Raw genomic sequence first — 13,700 nt, 5'->3', positions numbered from 1 at the left:
CCATTTTTTTCTGCATTTGTAATTTTGATGATTAAGATGTTATTTTCTTTGCATCTAGCTAAATTCATTAAGTTCAAGGGAAAGCATTATAAGTTGCTTCCAAGGTTTGAAGTAAGCAATTTTCAGTGGGTGCATTTCAACTTTTGTGGCAAAAACGTTCACTTTGTGCAGGTTATTGTGTTATACCCCATGCAAGCTGAAGACATTTCCTCTTTCACTTTGTTTATAATAACAGCATATGATTCATGGACTAACTAATCAAAAAGATACATATTTTGTTAACACATGTAGCATCATGTCGAAATAGGTGCATCGTTACAAATATACTTTGATTGTTGCTTTTGCAGGTGACCAACGAATACAAGTGGGATCTTGTGTGCGAAAGCTTAGGATTCCCTTCTCCCTGCAGTCAGATAGCGTATGTCATTCGACAGCTGTATGTTCGGTAAGTGAATGCTTCTCACTGGAATATTGCCATAACAGGACGAGGTACACACACACACACACACACATACACACATGATATTCATCACGTTTCTATAGAATTTTGTAATGTCTCATTTATTTATTTTGTGCAAATGCATTGCTGATTTCATAGTCCTCAACACATTTTTCTGTTAGTCTGCCCTGTGTAACAAGGACACTGCAGAAGATATGTTATTTTCTATCTTTCAAAGCAGTGGCAGTTTTGGCCTTCATACAAATCAAAGGAAGAGACAAGCAGACACATAAATGTGTGAAAATCTGTGTTCAAAACAAGTGAAGAATCATACGTGTAAATGTGAATAGTATTGTACTGTAGTACCAACATCTTGTTTCGGAGATCAATACCTTTTCTTTTCGAGCTCAGAGAATGCCAATGTTTCAATATCATTTGAAACACTCAACATATCTGGGTTTTTTTTTTTTTGTGTGTGTGTGTATGTTATGTGGTTTTGTTGTTCACTGAGAAAGACAGAGGAAAATGTCAAATCTGAACATACAATGTACAGGTACAATCTGCACATGTATGGCATGCAAGGGTAAGTTGATGGAATGAAATCACAGAAATTGAATCAATATCATGAAAAACTGGAAAGCAATCATCCAAGGCTTCATTTGCCAAACAGAGACATCGAAACAGCAATCTTGGTCACACAACTGTGACACTTGTACTGTAAGAATTCATCTTTTTGGCAAGTGTGTACTGTATGTACATGAAGACCAAACGAGGATTTTTCTTGAATCATTCAGAAGGATTTGTAAATAGCAACATCTTTCTTTTTTTTTTTTTTTTGGTAGGATAAATGATGAAATCATGATATGAGTGAATCTCAATGAACGGGTATTAAGCAAAGACTTACAAGATTGCCTTGTAAGTTTTGTCTTGTATGTAGTGAAGTTTCACCAACATTTCTTAGATGTAACAAAAGGTACATATGAATATTCAAATGATGCCATGGTCATAGTCACACTACAAGGAAGTATGCATACTGTATACGCCGAATATTTCGCAAGGTTTTTATTTTCCTGAATATAAAAACATGAAAATATTTACTCTGATCTCGGCATGAATATGAATACATTTCTCCATTCAGTAATGCACTCCACAACTGCAAATTTTTCCACCCGTGAAATTGTTGAGAAGTCCTGATTTGTGAAAAATTAGACCCGCTAAATATACGGCTTGTAGTCAGTTTGATTCCTGATAAATTCCAGAAATTTGAGCACGCGACCACACTACCGACAAAACGACACGTAAATTTGAGTAATGCGTAACAACCCGTAGTTTTGCTCCTCACAGCCAAAAAACTGTGTGCCATCCTTGAACATTAATTGAATACCAAACATACAGACATGCAACAGCGTGCAAAATAATGTGCTCAAAGTTTCAGCTGTGCATGTTCATGCTACAATGTACATGAAACTGGTATGTATGCATACAATTTATAAGAAATAGGAAACTTCCCAAGTGCATGCATGAATTTTTGTGGGAAGTTTGGCTGGTAAATTCTCAAGAAGTTTTCATCCAGACTGCCCAAACTATGCGAAGCAAAATGCCGGGCAGTGAAACTACACATGGTTTCGCATCGTGTGACTGCAGCTATTGAAAATTATTATCCTTACAGAGGATTTTTAGAGCCCAAATACAAGTGTTATTTTGTCGACGCACCTCATAACCTCCAACCCACTTAAAAAGTTTGTTGAACTCGACCAATATTTTTTGCCGAGGCGACCAATATTTAAAATATTGGAGGGCAAGAGGGGGATTCCCCAAAGTTTTTATAAACTGCACCGTGATTGGTTGAGACATATACGAGATGACCTGAAATAAGAAGTAAAAACGTCTGTGATTGGTCAATCACGAATTAACTAGAATATTGTTTCTTCTAAAATTCTGTGTTTATACAAACAAATTTCATATATCAATAAGTTGAAATTGTTTTTCACACAATTTTTCAAAATATCACTTTAATAACAGGAAGTTAAATTTAGGTTTGATGAAAACAAGTTGCATTTTTTTTGTGCATGCAGGCGCAAGGCGACGATTGATCTGCAGCTCTGCATGCTCAGCGCTAAACTAGATAGCCCGCGCCCGATATAATGTAGCCGGCCGCCGCCGCTGCGCTTGCATAATTTGCATGCGCGATATGCATATTACAGTTACTGTACATGTACGTACGTACGTGTGTACAAGTACGATATACAGCACAGTAGGACTAGTTGTGGTAGTAGTAGCATAATTCGATCTTTCACGATCTACGGTAGATGTGACGTGAATTGTTTCTCAGATCTCGGATACAAATACATCTAATTCTGGTCTAAATTAGCTAGATCTCCGTCTAGCAGTAACATGACGGCTACCTTGGATACATAGATCACTGTTTTATCAGAGACTGAAGTGGATTAACTTGCACTGAAGAGTGTACATGTACCATACCCCATGTCGGGATCACTACACAGTAGGAACAGCACTCGGAGTCGGAGACAGAAAGGGTAGGCCAAAGTGAAAACATTCTTTGCTAAAATCCTCTGTAGGATAATAATGATGATATTGAATGTCCTATTTTCGATTAATACAAGGAAATATTGGACTCGCTAAGCAAAATATTGGACTCGTCTTCGACTCGTCCAATATTTGTGCATAGCTCGTCCAATATTTCCTTGTATTAATCTCAAGGCCATCCAATATTATATAAATATTTGTATGAGTTTGTTACTCACTAAACAATATACAAGTGGACTTCACTTTTTAGATAATGTGTGTCAGGAGTATTTCCTCAGATAAATCAGGGATCCATGTGTTTGTATGTCTCACAAAAGCCATTAAACATAATGTTCTTGTTTGGGGGTTTATTTCCTTTTATATTCGAGACTCCCCCCCCCCCCCCCATGTGTTTTTCCCCATGGAAACTCTGCATTGTTGGTAGATACTGAATGTTGTTTAAAGGCACATGGTCGCGGTGGTTTAGTCAAATGCGTATGCAGGCGCACAGCGCAAGTTCCCTATAGAGACCTGGTGTACGCTATTGACTCCTCTTTAGCACTTACGCTGTGACCCATTTCCCTGAGTCCGAAGAAGTCCGATCCACTGTAGTCAGTGGTCTGATCACAGTTCGGCTCATGATTGGGCTGAGGGGGATGACAGCTTTTGCATACTTCTTTCGTGATGTCATAATAAGAAGCACATACATGCACGCACCCTGGCATTACTACAGACTGCGTGATGCACAAAGAAGACAACGAAGGCAATATTACTTACAAACATGTAGCAACACCTACGCGCTTTACTCTTGATGACAGCTCAACTTCGGCAATCTTCATATCATTGCTAGCGGTGATTGGCAGTATCATCAACAGTGCCCTGTACACTACGGGGACTATGCGCCATAAAGTTTTTATACAGTCTCAATAGGACCCTGCAGGAATCATTAGCAGGGATGTATGAAAGGAAATATAAAAACTACCGTAAAGTTCCGTGTATAAGACGCACTATTTTTTCGTCGGAAAACGTTGAAAATCGGGGGTGCGTCGTATACACGGGTACAGTCGAATCACGGAAAAAAATCCGTCATGTACACCCAATTTTATAAGGCCAACTTGGGGCCATGTATGCCCATCGACGTTTGGAAGGTAAGCAATCACTAGAACTTACGGATAAAAGAGCGATCTTTCAATCTGGACACACACAAAAGCTGCAAATACGAGATAAACTTACATCGGCCTTGTGCAGTAACGATGTATCAATCTGGCCATAGACAACAGCTGTAACACTATACAGCACTGCTGTATGCTACCGATGTCAGTCTACCAAGCTACCAACAGCCAACCTAGTAGCTGGAATACGCGATGTACAGGTATCATTACTAAATTACCGATACCGTAAAACTTATCAATGTACTAGTATCAATATGGCCATAGACAAAAGCTGTAAAATACGGAGTAGGATCGACACTATGTCACCGTAAATATGAACGATGTGTGAAGCATGCATGCATATCCATGTCGTTCGTTTGCTCTTCATTTCACGAGTGCAAGACCAGCTAGGATAGCATAGCTACACTGTGCTGTAGCTAGCTAGCTAGCAAGCCTTTGGCAAAGGCAGCAGCTGCATGTTATGCAGAGAGGCTTTTGCAATGGACTCGCGTGCACACAGCGATCGGATCGAAGCGCGCTTGCCCGTTGCGCGCTGTGTGTGCAAGTCCATTGCTCTCTGTGTGCTTGTGCTGAAATTATAGCGAGCTGCCTTTTGCAAAAGGCTAGCACTGTGCATACAAGCATGGTACAAGAGACACACATGTTACTGGTAACAGTGCATGAGTGTAATTACCGTACGCACCGTACGTCTTGCCGTATGATCCCTCTGCTACACTTGTTGATGTTTTTCTTATTTTTCGTAATGAACCTTCCACTCTGACATGCGTCAATATGCGAGACACCCTCTGCTATGTATGACAGCAAAGATCGTACTGTTACTCATGAGTATGATATGCATGACACATATACCACGATTGAAAGGCGAAACAAATAGCTAGTGAGTACCGAGACAAGTCTCGCATTTTGCGTCTTCCATATTTTGTTGATATCCGATGAATACCGTTAAAAGAAAATATAAAAGGAAACGAAAAATAGAGCAAATACATGCTGCATTCTAGGGAAATATTGAGCTGAAATAATATGTAGGACACACGCAATATTTGCGTGGACATTTTCGTGTTTTGTTTTTTTTTTATAATTTTAGGTCCGAAATTAGGGGTGCGTCTTATACACGGGTGCGTCTTATACACGGAACTTTACGGTACCTGGTACATTGTAGGATCCTTCATGTTGTAGAAGCCCAAAGTTATTGAAATGTACATGTAGAGATCCAGATTTACTGTATTGTCCTTGACTTGAATGAGCATTATAAAATGGGTTCAAGAATGTAGCCAATTGGAAGCGCTGAAGTGAGTCACGTGTGCGTGCATTAATTTCTCACTAACATGCACGGCCTGACGTCACAATGTTTGCACTAGCAGTGCGCACTCAATCAGTTGTTACAAGTGCGTCGCGCGCTACTGTAAGCGCTGTCAATCCTGTAAACAAGTTCTAGTTCGGGCTGCCGGCGGGCCTTTCTTGTGTGCATAACATGTGTGGCGTACGTATACTCTTTTACGTACTGTACTTATATGTGCGACGAGTGCGACGTGCGTAAATGTTTGGGACGAACATCTTCGGACATCTTGACTCTTGAGCAAGTGCTACATGTAGCTGACTGGTATTGACCCACAAAGGTACGTGAAAAATGCTGTTATTTTTCGACCCATTTTATAAAACAAATGATGCACAGGATTATTTACAATGTAGTGCAACATGCACTCGGCCTCGCCTCGTGCATGTTTCACAATTGTAAATACCCTCGAGTGCGCTACATCTTCACTAACGCACTCTATCCTGTGCATCATTTGTATAACGGCACACAGTTTTGAATTGTGCGAAGTCCAACCATTCTGTACAAGTTTATTTACAGCTCAATTTTTGTTTGAACAAGTAGCATCATAATGACAAAAGTGTTTCTAAAAAGGGAAAAAAAATTGTTTTAAAAAAGTCTTGTCGGCTGCATATTTTGTTGTTGTTAGACAGTAAATTTTAACATTCCAATTACTCTTCCACAAGTGGAAAGGACTTTCAACACCCCTGATATGAATGCTGGACAGAGTTGAAATCTACATCGCAACCATAGAATTGTTTAAATGAATTTTGTTTGGTTACCATAGTACCGTAGATCAGTAAAACCTGTGTGCATGACATCATTGTTTTGTCTGCATTTTACAGCTTGTAAGGAGATTGACTACACATGCAGTATGATTTATAGATGTGGGGGGGGGGGTACATGTATGAAGGCATGGGATATCTTCAAACTGCTGAGGGAGCAAAAAAAGTACAACAATATTATTTGTTGTTTTATATATAATCACCCTTTCTCATTAAAGGAAAAAGATAGATCTCATATGCCTGCAGAACTGTCGATTTTTGCTCTAAAATATCCACATGTGCAATGCTGCACACTGGCACTGGTCCAATTGTCCATGACCAGTAAAAGTCACTATCAGTCAAGTAACTTTTTCATGAATGGACGAATTGGAAGAAAAAGGAAAAACTGGGAACTTACTGGTCCGACAGACAGGTCGGACCAGTAGAAAAAATGAGTTAGTGTGCAGGCCTGACATAATGCAAAAGAAATGTGTGAAGAGTGCTGAAATAACACAATATGTGAAGTGAAGAGTGCTGAAATAACACAATATGTGAAATATTAAAAAAAAAAATGGCAGAAGTACAATATACTACAGTCTTAAAGTATACCAGATCATGGTTGCTACTAATGTTTTATAATCGATTATCGATAATTGACAAATCAGGCCTCGGTAGAACACACAAATCTTCCATGCAGAGTGAATCACATGGAGCTTGTTGGAAAATATGATTGCTAGGGCACGATTAGTCATCACATGATAATGTTCTACCTACCCACTACTAACTGAATGGGAAGGGCACTTCAGAAATAAAAGTTGTATGAATGTGATTGAAATCATTTTCCACTTTTTAACTCAAATTACTCCAGAACAAGTCAATGTCCTGGCAAATTGCATCAGCCAGACAAGTTTCTTGGTACACAGACTCTTTTGATTTATTAAAGCGATGGTACAGTATTGGTGGAGATGAGAATTGGGCTTTTAACTTTTTGCGAGATACCAAGAAAACACTTATGATATAGTACAGAGCATACCAATTTCAGAGGAATTCAAAGTTTATTTGGTGAAAATCGGGTTTGGAATGACTGAAACATCAAAAAACAAAGTAAAACAAAGCGATCGTAATAAAGTGTGGGTCCCACACTTTACTAGAATCGCTCTTTTTTGGATATCTCAGCCACTGCAAAACCAATTTTCATCAAATAAACGTTGAATTCCTCATATAATTACATGTTCTTTCATATGCCATAAGAGGTTGCTCATTATCTCACAAAAAAATGTTAGAAACCTGAAATTAGGTCTCAACCAAAACTATATGATCCCTTTAAAGCAAGTTCAGTGGAAGGTAAAAATTCTGAGCCCTTCTGAAAATTATGTTACAGCTTTAGTCAGTAATTACCACATGCACAATCAATGTAGACCCAAAATGTGAGGAAAAGTCTCGTATAAGTTGCAAGACTCACTGGTACATGAGTTTAAAACCCTTGAGCCATGTTGAACAGAACATATCCATGAGTTCTCCTGAGAAAAGACTGTGAAAGCCATTCCTCCCTGCACATGAAACTTATCTTGCAACACATGAACACAATTTGCAATCTGCCCTGCCCTGAAAAATAAACATGTTGATTGAAAGAACACGCAAATCTTGCCTCAACTGCTTCACCTCGCCACTGATGAAAGGATGCTTTATTGTGGCGTCAAATGCACCAACTTCAAAATTTTTGTTGACACTCTGTGCAAGTTTGATTTCATGGTAACATTGCTTCACACCTTGTCTTTCTGCCGAGGGTGTGCTGCATGTTTATAGTACTAGTAGGTATACGAGTATGAGATTGAGGTCTCATGTATTAGAGAATCACAAATGCTATCACACGAAAGGTCCCTTTATAACTTCTTGCAAAGAGCATGGAGCGAATAACACTGGAAACACACACACAAATACCCACAGAAAATGGGAGGATGATATTTACCGACCTCCTGTCCTGCAGTTGACCCCGTTTGGCCAGCAATAGCCTGCAAACTCCATCATACATGTGACGGAATGATAATATTACTTGCAGCAGATGATAATTAACGCACAAATTGCATATGTCTATAGAGAGCTGTGAAAAGAAAACTCTGATGTGCAGACACAGCCCTTCAATCATACGCATGTAGATACTATGATCATTCAGTTTGAACTGTGTTTTGCTTTGTGATGAAGAAAGAGGCCACCATGTACACACGTGTAGCTTGATGCATGTTAATCTCTGTGACTGGATCAGAAAATATTTGATATTTGATATTTGATACAAGCACAATGTTTTGCTAATGAGTGAAAATTCATTAGTTTCTATCACTCTGTGGTAAGGACACTTTCAATGTCGTGTTCCTGAAGCCTACATTCCACACCTTGGTCAAGATCAAATATGTCTTACTAGAAGTGTTGCTTTTCGTACATGTTTACAACATCCTATTTATAGAAAAACACATTCACCTGACACACCACTCCAGATACGGTGTATTGTAACTCTTATATTGCTGTGATGTTCATGCATTATTCCGGTATTCTCTTTCTTCCCTCCCCCCACATTGAGCCTGTGTGACATGATTACACAGATAGCAGATGTGTTGACTGGCTTGACAAAAGATTCAATATGCCAACAAGGTCTATTGATAACAAAGAAGGCCCCTTTGACCCATTCAGGCTGACACACTGGGGTTATCCCCTCTCTTCCAAGAGAATAGCCTGGCACTCCTCCACAATAGGTAGCCAGCAACAAAGAGGAAATTGGGTGGCTTGGGGTATTGGTCATTAGCACTGTCTTTTTTTTATGAACTTGGTAAATGAGCTCAGGGAGGCTGCAGTTGTATAATGAAGGGATTGTTTTTTTATCTTCATCATCATGGCTTCAGATCACTGATAATGGTGGAGTTGTGTGTATTGTGTTGGTACATTGTATGGAATCTTGTAGTCAGTAATTTCACCTTGTTTGATTGAGAGTGATTCAGCAGGGAAGTATGCATCTTAGGGTGCGTTCGAGCGCTCTCCAAAAGCGAACTGTACCGTACCGTACCAGCGCCAGAGGAGCACTCGAACGCTCCTAAAGTGGACCACTTCTCGATGTGCTCCAAAAGCGTACCAAAAGTTCGCTGTAAAGCATGCGTGTATCATGCACATACATCACAATGCAAAGACATCATTCTCTTTGTTCGAGACAGCTGTAAGTAGTTCATTAAGCGCCAGGTGGATGACATTCTTGCTACAAAAATGCAGGACCTTTTCTAAAAATAACTCGTGAGGTACGCTTTCTCGACAGAGTGCTCGAATGCTTCAAATCTGACACAGTTTGGTACAGTACACTTTGGTTCAGTTTGCTTTGGTTCGCTTTAGAGCGCTCAAACGCACCCACACATTATTATGCCCCTCATGTGGCATCGCACTCGCATGAACAGTGTGCTTGCATATATTCCAGTCACATCGAAAATTATCCAAGTTTTTCTAAATTAATTGAAGTACAGCAACCTGTCCATTGTGACAGGCATTGCTCATTATACCCCCGCCAAACGAAGTTTGAAGGGGGTATATAGGAATCAGCGGACGGTCGGGCGATCGGTCGGGCGGTCGGGCGGTCGGGCGGTCGGTCGGTTGCAAATCTTGCGTCGCGAACTACTTCCTCAGTTTTCAACCGATTCCCATAAAACATGGCACAGATGTGTGCCTTGGGTTGTAGATGTGCTAGACGTATTTTTTGACAGTACCCAAAAGTATGTTGCCATGGTAACGGCATATTATGGGCAAAAATGGGTACAAATCTTGCGTCGCGAACTCCTCCCACAGTTTTTGATCAATTTTTATGAAATTAGGTACAGATGTTCATCTGAATATGTTAATGTGCAAGACACATATTTCCGCAGTGGCAAAAAGTGCGTTGCCATGGTAACGGCATGTTATTGGTAAAATATAGGGCAAAATGCTTCATGGCAAAACTGCTTCATCAGTGCCTTTCCAATTCTCATGGAATTCATATTGAATGTTTGTCTTAGGATATAGGTCAGCATGACACATTTCTTGACAGTGACAAAAAGTATGTTGCCATGGTAACAGCTCACATATTATGAGCCAAAATGATGGAAAATTTTGTGTTGCAAACTACTTCCTCAGTTTTTGCCCAATTTCCATGAAACTCGGTACAGATGTGTGCCTTTGGTTGTAGATGTGCAAGACGCATTTTTCGACAGTACCCGAAAGTACGTTGCCATGGTAACGGCATATTAATGGCAGAAGATCAAGGAAAGATCTTGCGGATTTAACTACTTCCTCAGTTTTTTGACCAAAGCTTATGAAATGTTGTTTTGACCAAAGCTTATGAAATGTTGTTTTGACCAAAGCTTATGAAATGTTGTTTGGCGGGGGTATAACCAGTCGCTGTAGCGACATTTCTAGTTTCATTAGCAGTGACCGTAGGAAACAATGTACAACATTTAAGTGGCAGCTGTGAAGAAGTGAATGATCCAAACTCATGAAATTCTTCCGTCGAGTTCTTTTTATTGCAACTGATTAACAAATAGCCCTGCATTGATGTAAGTAAGCACTGAATTTCAAAGAATACTAATTTGATTATTCATCTGTACATGTAGATACTGTATCCCCCCACATACCCTTTTGTGGCTACAGCATGTTATTGAAATTATTTTTTATTTGCATAATCAAATCTCACTCATAAAGATGTTACATGGAGCCTTTGTTCATGCATCTCTTTAAAAAAAGAATAAATCAAAGTGTTGCATTTTTCTGTTACACGTACAGTATGTATGTATGTGAGTTTAATTCACTTTTAAAATGCAACGTGTTCCAATTTGATACAGCTAGTGTATGGTGTCCAGGACCCATTACCATAATGATAAAAGGGTATCTATATACAAATCACATAAGGTATTACATTGTATGCAACCTTGCCTTTACAATTGTAAAAATATGGCATGTCATATTGATGCAATATGGTCAAGCAAGAAATTGATTGTAGATGCACAGTACTCGTATTTACCAGTTCTTTTTGCAAGTCCAGGCTTTGGTAAATACTGTATTTGCAACCTACAGTACATTGTATGTTAAATTATAATCATGCTTATGTTACTAACAGTTGTAGGATTTCATGATAAATGTTCAGGGCAGTTGCCAGTCAGTTTTTCTTGAAATTTTGCCATCTTGTAGACTTTATTACAGGTAAGTGGGGATTTTTGCAATGAAACTTTACATGTACATGCTATTTTTTGTTTGAATGGCACAATTTGTCTAACTGTAGGATTGTTTTGAAAGGCCAAATTTATAGATACATTTTAGCATACAGATGTGTGATACAACAGTGCTGTACTCTCTAAATAATGTCTGTGTCAGTCCATGCACATGTATCCATACACTGTACATGTAAAAAGGTATAATAGGTGTGTCTATGTATGACACATACAGTTGTACAGTATCGTGAGAACTGTTCATCCAACTTGTCACAGAAGTTCATATTTGTACATTCATTCAATAAATTGTAGCCTGCAGGTATAAATGTCAAGGATCCTGGCTACCAGGTATACTGTAATCTTGTCTGAATAGCGGTACAGTTGTACCAGAATATGAATCTCTTTCGTACTTGCTCTCTCATCACAACATCTGACTGAAGCATAATACATTGTCAATGTTTGAGCAGTAATGATTTGTTGATGTAAGGAAATGCATTTGCAAGAAATTTTCTGCTGTTTTTTTTTCTAAAAATTTTCTAGTTGTTTCCTCTCAATGTGAGCATAAAGTGTACTGAAAATTGAAATTTATATATTTACACATAAATTGAACACATAATGTGATGCTGTATCTGATACACATATTTATACAAACGTACAATTATTTACAGTTAGTGGATACATAAAGGTTAGTTTTATGTGTGTGTTTCTGAGTTGGGCTTGTTTGGTAGGACTACTATAATTGCATTGCTGTATTGTATGTAGCATTTATTTGGGCTGCTTAGTGCTTACAATAGATGTGATGGTTACTACAAAATATGATACAAACAGCAGAGGACACTAAAATGAGGTCTTTCTTTAGGCAATGATTCCTCCCCCCCCCCCCCCCCCCCCCATTTCTGATAGTCAAAACCTCCATCCATTTATTGTGGCAAGTGCTGCATTTGTAGAGCCTAGATATTAAATTTGTCCTGGAAGAAAGGTCAAGCTTCAGTGCTGCTTTACAATCTGTACAAGTAGCTTGTGGCCAGGAGATGTCAGACAGGCCATTTGTGAAGGGGCTCAATTATCATCCTGGCAGGAATTGGGCCTCATGCTTGCTGGTGTGTTTACTCTCTTTCTTTTAATAAAAAAAGTTTGTAGTTTCTGTTTTTCAGTTCCATATCCTATTCATAGTGAAAGGACCTTGTAAGTGCAATTCACATGAAATGATTGCAAGTTGATGGCATATATTTGCACAGTGTTAGTCTACACCTGATTGAGATGAAATGAGCATACAGTTGTGAATCATGTGCCATTCAGCTACCAGTAATAAATACCAAATTGGTAATGGGATTGGTGTAGCTGAACCACGACCAGCTTGAACGCAAAGTATTCAGGCTGCAAAGGTTTGCATTTGAGAATATCATAGGTGGTATAATTTTGACATGAAATTTAAGCATGAAAGATTAAATTATTGTGATTTGAATATGTATAGTTGCATGTACATTGTAGGCCAATTATTACTAACTCATCGGGGGTAAAATTTGGTTCCTCAAATAGGCCTTGTCCTTTACTATCCAAATTGATGATTTTTCTTGATTCAGTTAATCTATTACAATGTAAACTGCCGCAAAATCTTTACACTTCGATTAAATGTAAAATAAGCGATGTGGAACTTATGCGCATGTGCTCGCTGGTCATCGCCTGTTGAAGCATCATAGACATTCAACACTTGGTGCTCTATTGTGAATCATGGAAAGAAGATGAACGAAGAAAAATGTCTTTCCAAGACCACGGGAACAGTCTGGATATGTGCAAATTAGTGTAAGGTAACAGTTAGCAATGAACATCTATTGGCTTCAATATTGTATATATGCTGGCCTATTGCTGGTGAAATAGGGCACTTTTAGAGGTGTCTAAATTTATGTTTTTTCTCACCTACACAAGTAGCCTGCTATTTATTCAGGGTGCTCCCACATTGTAGACAGTGGAGCACCCCAGGGTTAGGTGTAGGCCTAGTTGGTACTGGAGTGTAATGATATGGCATAATAAGAGGCTCAATTATTTTTGTTCCATGTCCAGAGGGGACCAGAGATGCCAACTGTTACTCTTTTTTTTTTCAGAATCCCCCCCCCCCACCAAAAAAAACAAACAAACAACAAAAAAACCACAAAACTACTGCATGTTTCATGAAAAATACTGTTCTACCCAAGTTGTATACACATGTCTATTGCATGAACGGTAAAAATACTCTTTTCCACCAAAAACATACCATTTAACCCATCCACGTACGGG

The 13,700-nt window shown here is 39.0% G+C and overlaps 1 pseudogene; it reads left to right on the top strand.

Moving 5' to 3' along the window:
* Positions 1 to 13,700, top strand: part of LOC139725371 (uncharacterized) — a 59,925-nt pseudogene that overhangs the window by 4,943 nt on the left and 41,282 nt on the right.

This window comes from Diadema antillarum, unplaced genomic scaffold (assembly GCF_040938485.1).
Source record: "Diadema antillarum isolate AM-2024a unplaced genomic scaffold, OU_Dant_1.0 seq00000035_RagTag, whole genome shotgun sequence".
In the NCBI taxonomy this organism is placed as follows: domain Eukaryota; kingdom Metazoa; phylum Echinodermata; class Echinoidea; order Diadematoida; family Diadematidae; genus Diadema; species Diadema antillarum.
Note: the sequence above shows the minus strand (reverse complement) of the source record. Positions and strands in the feature narration are given on the sequence as shown.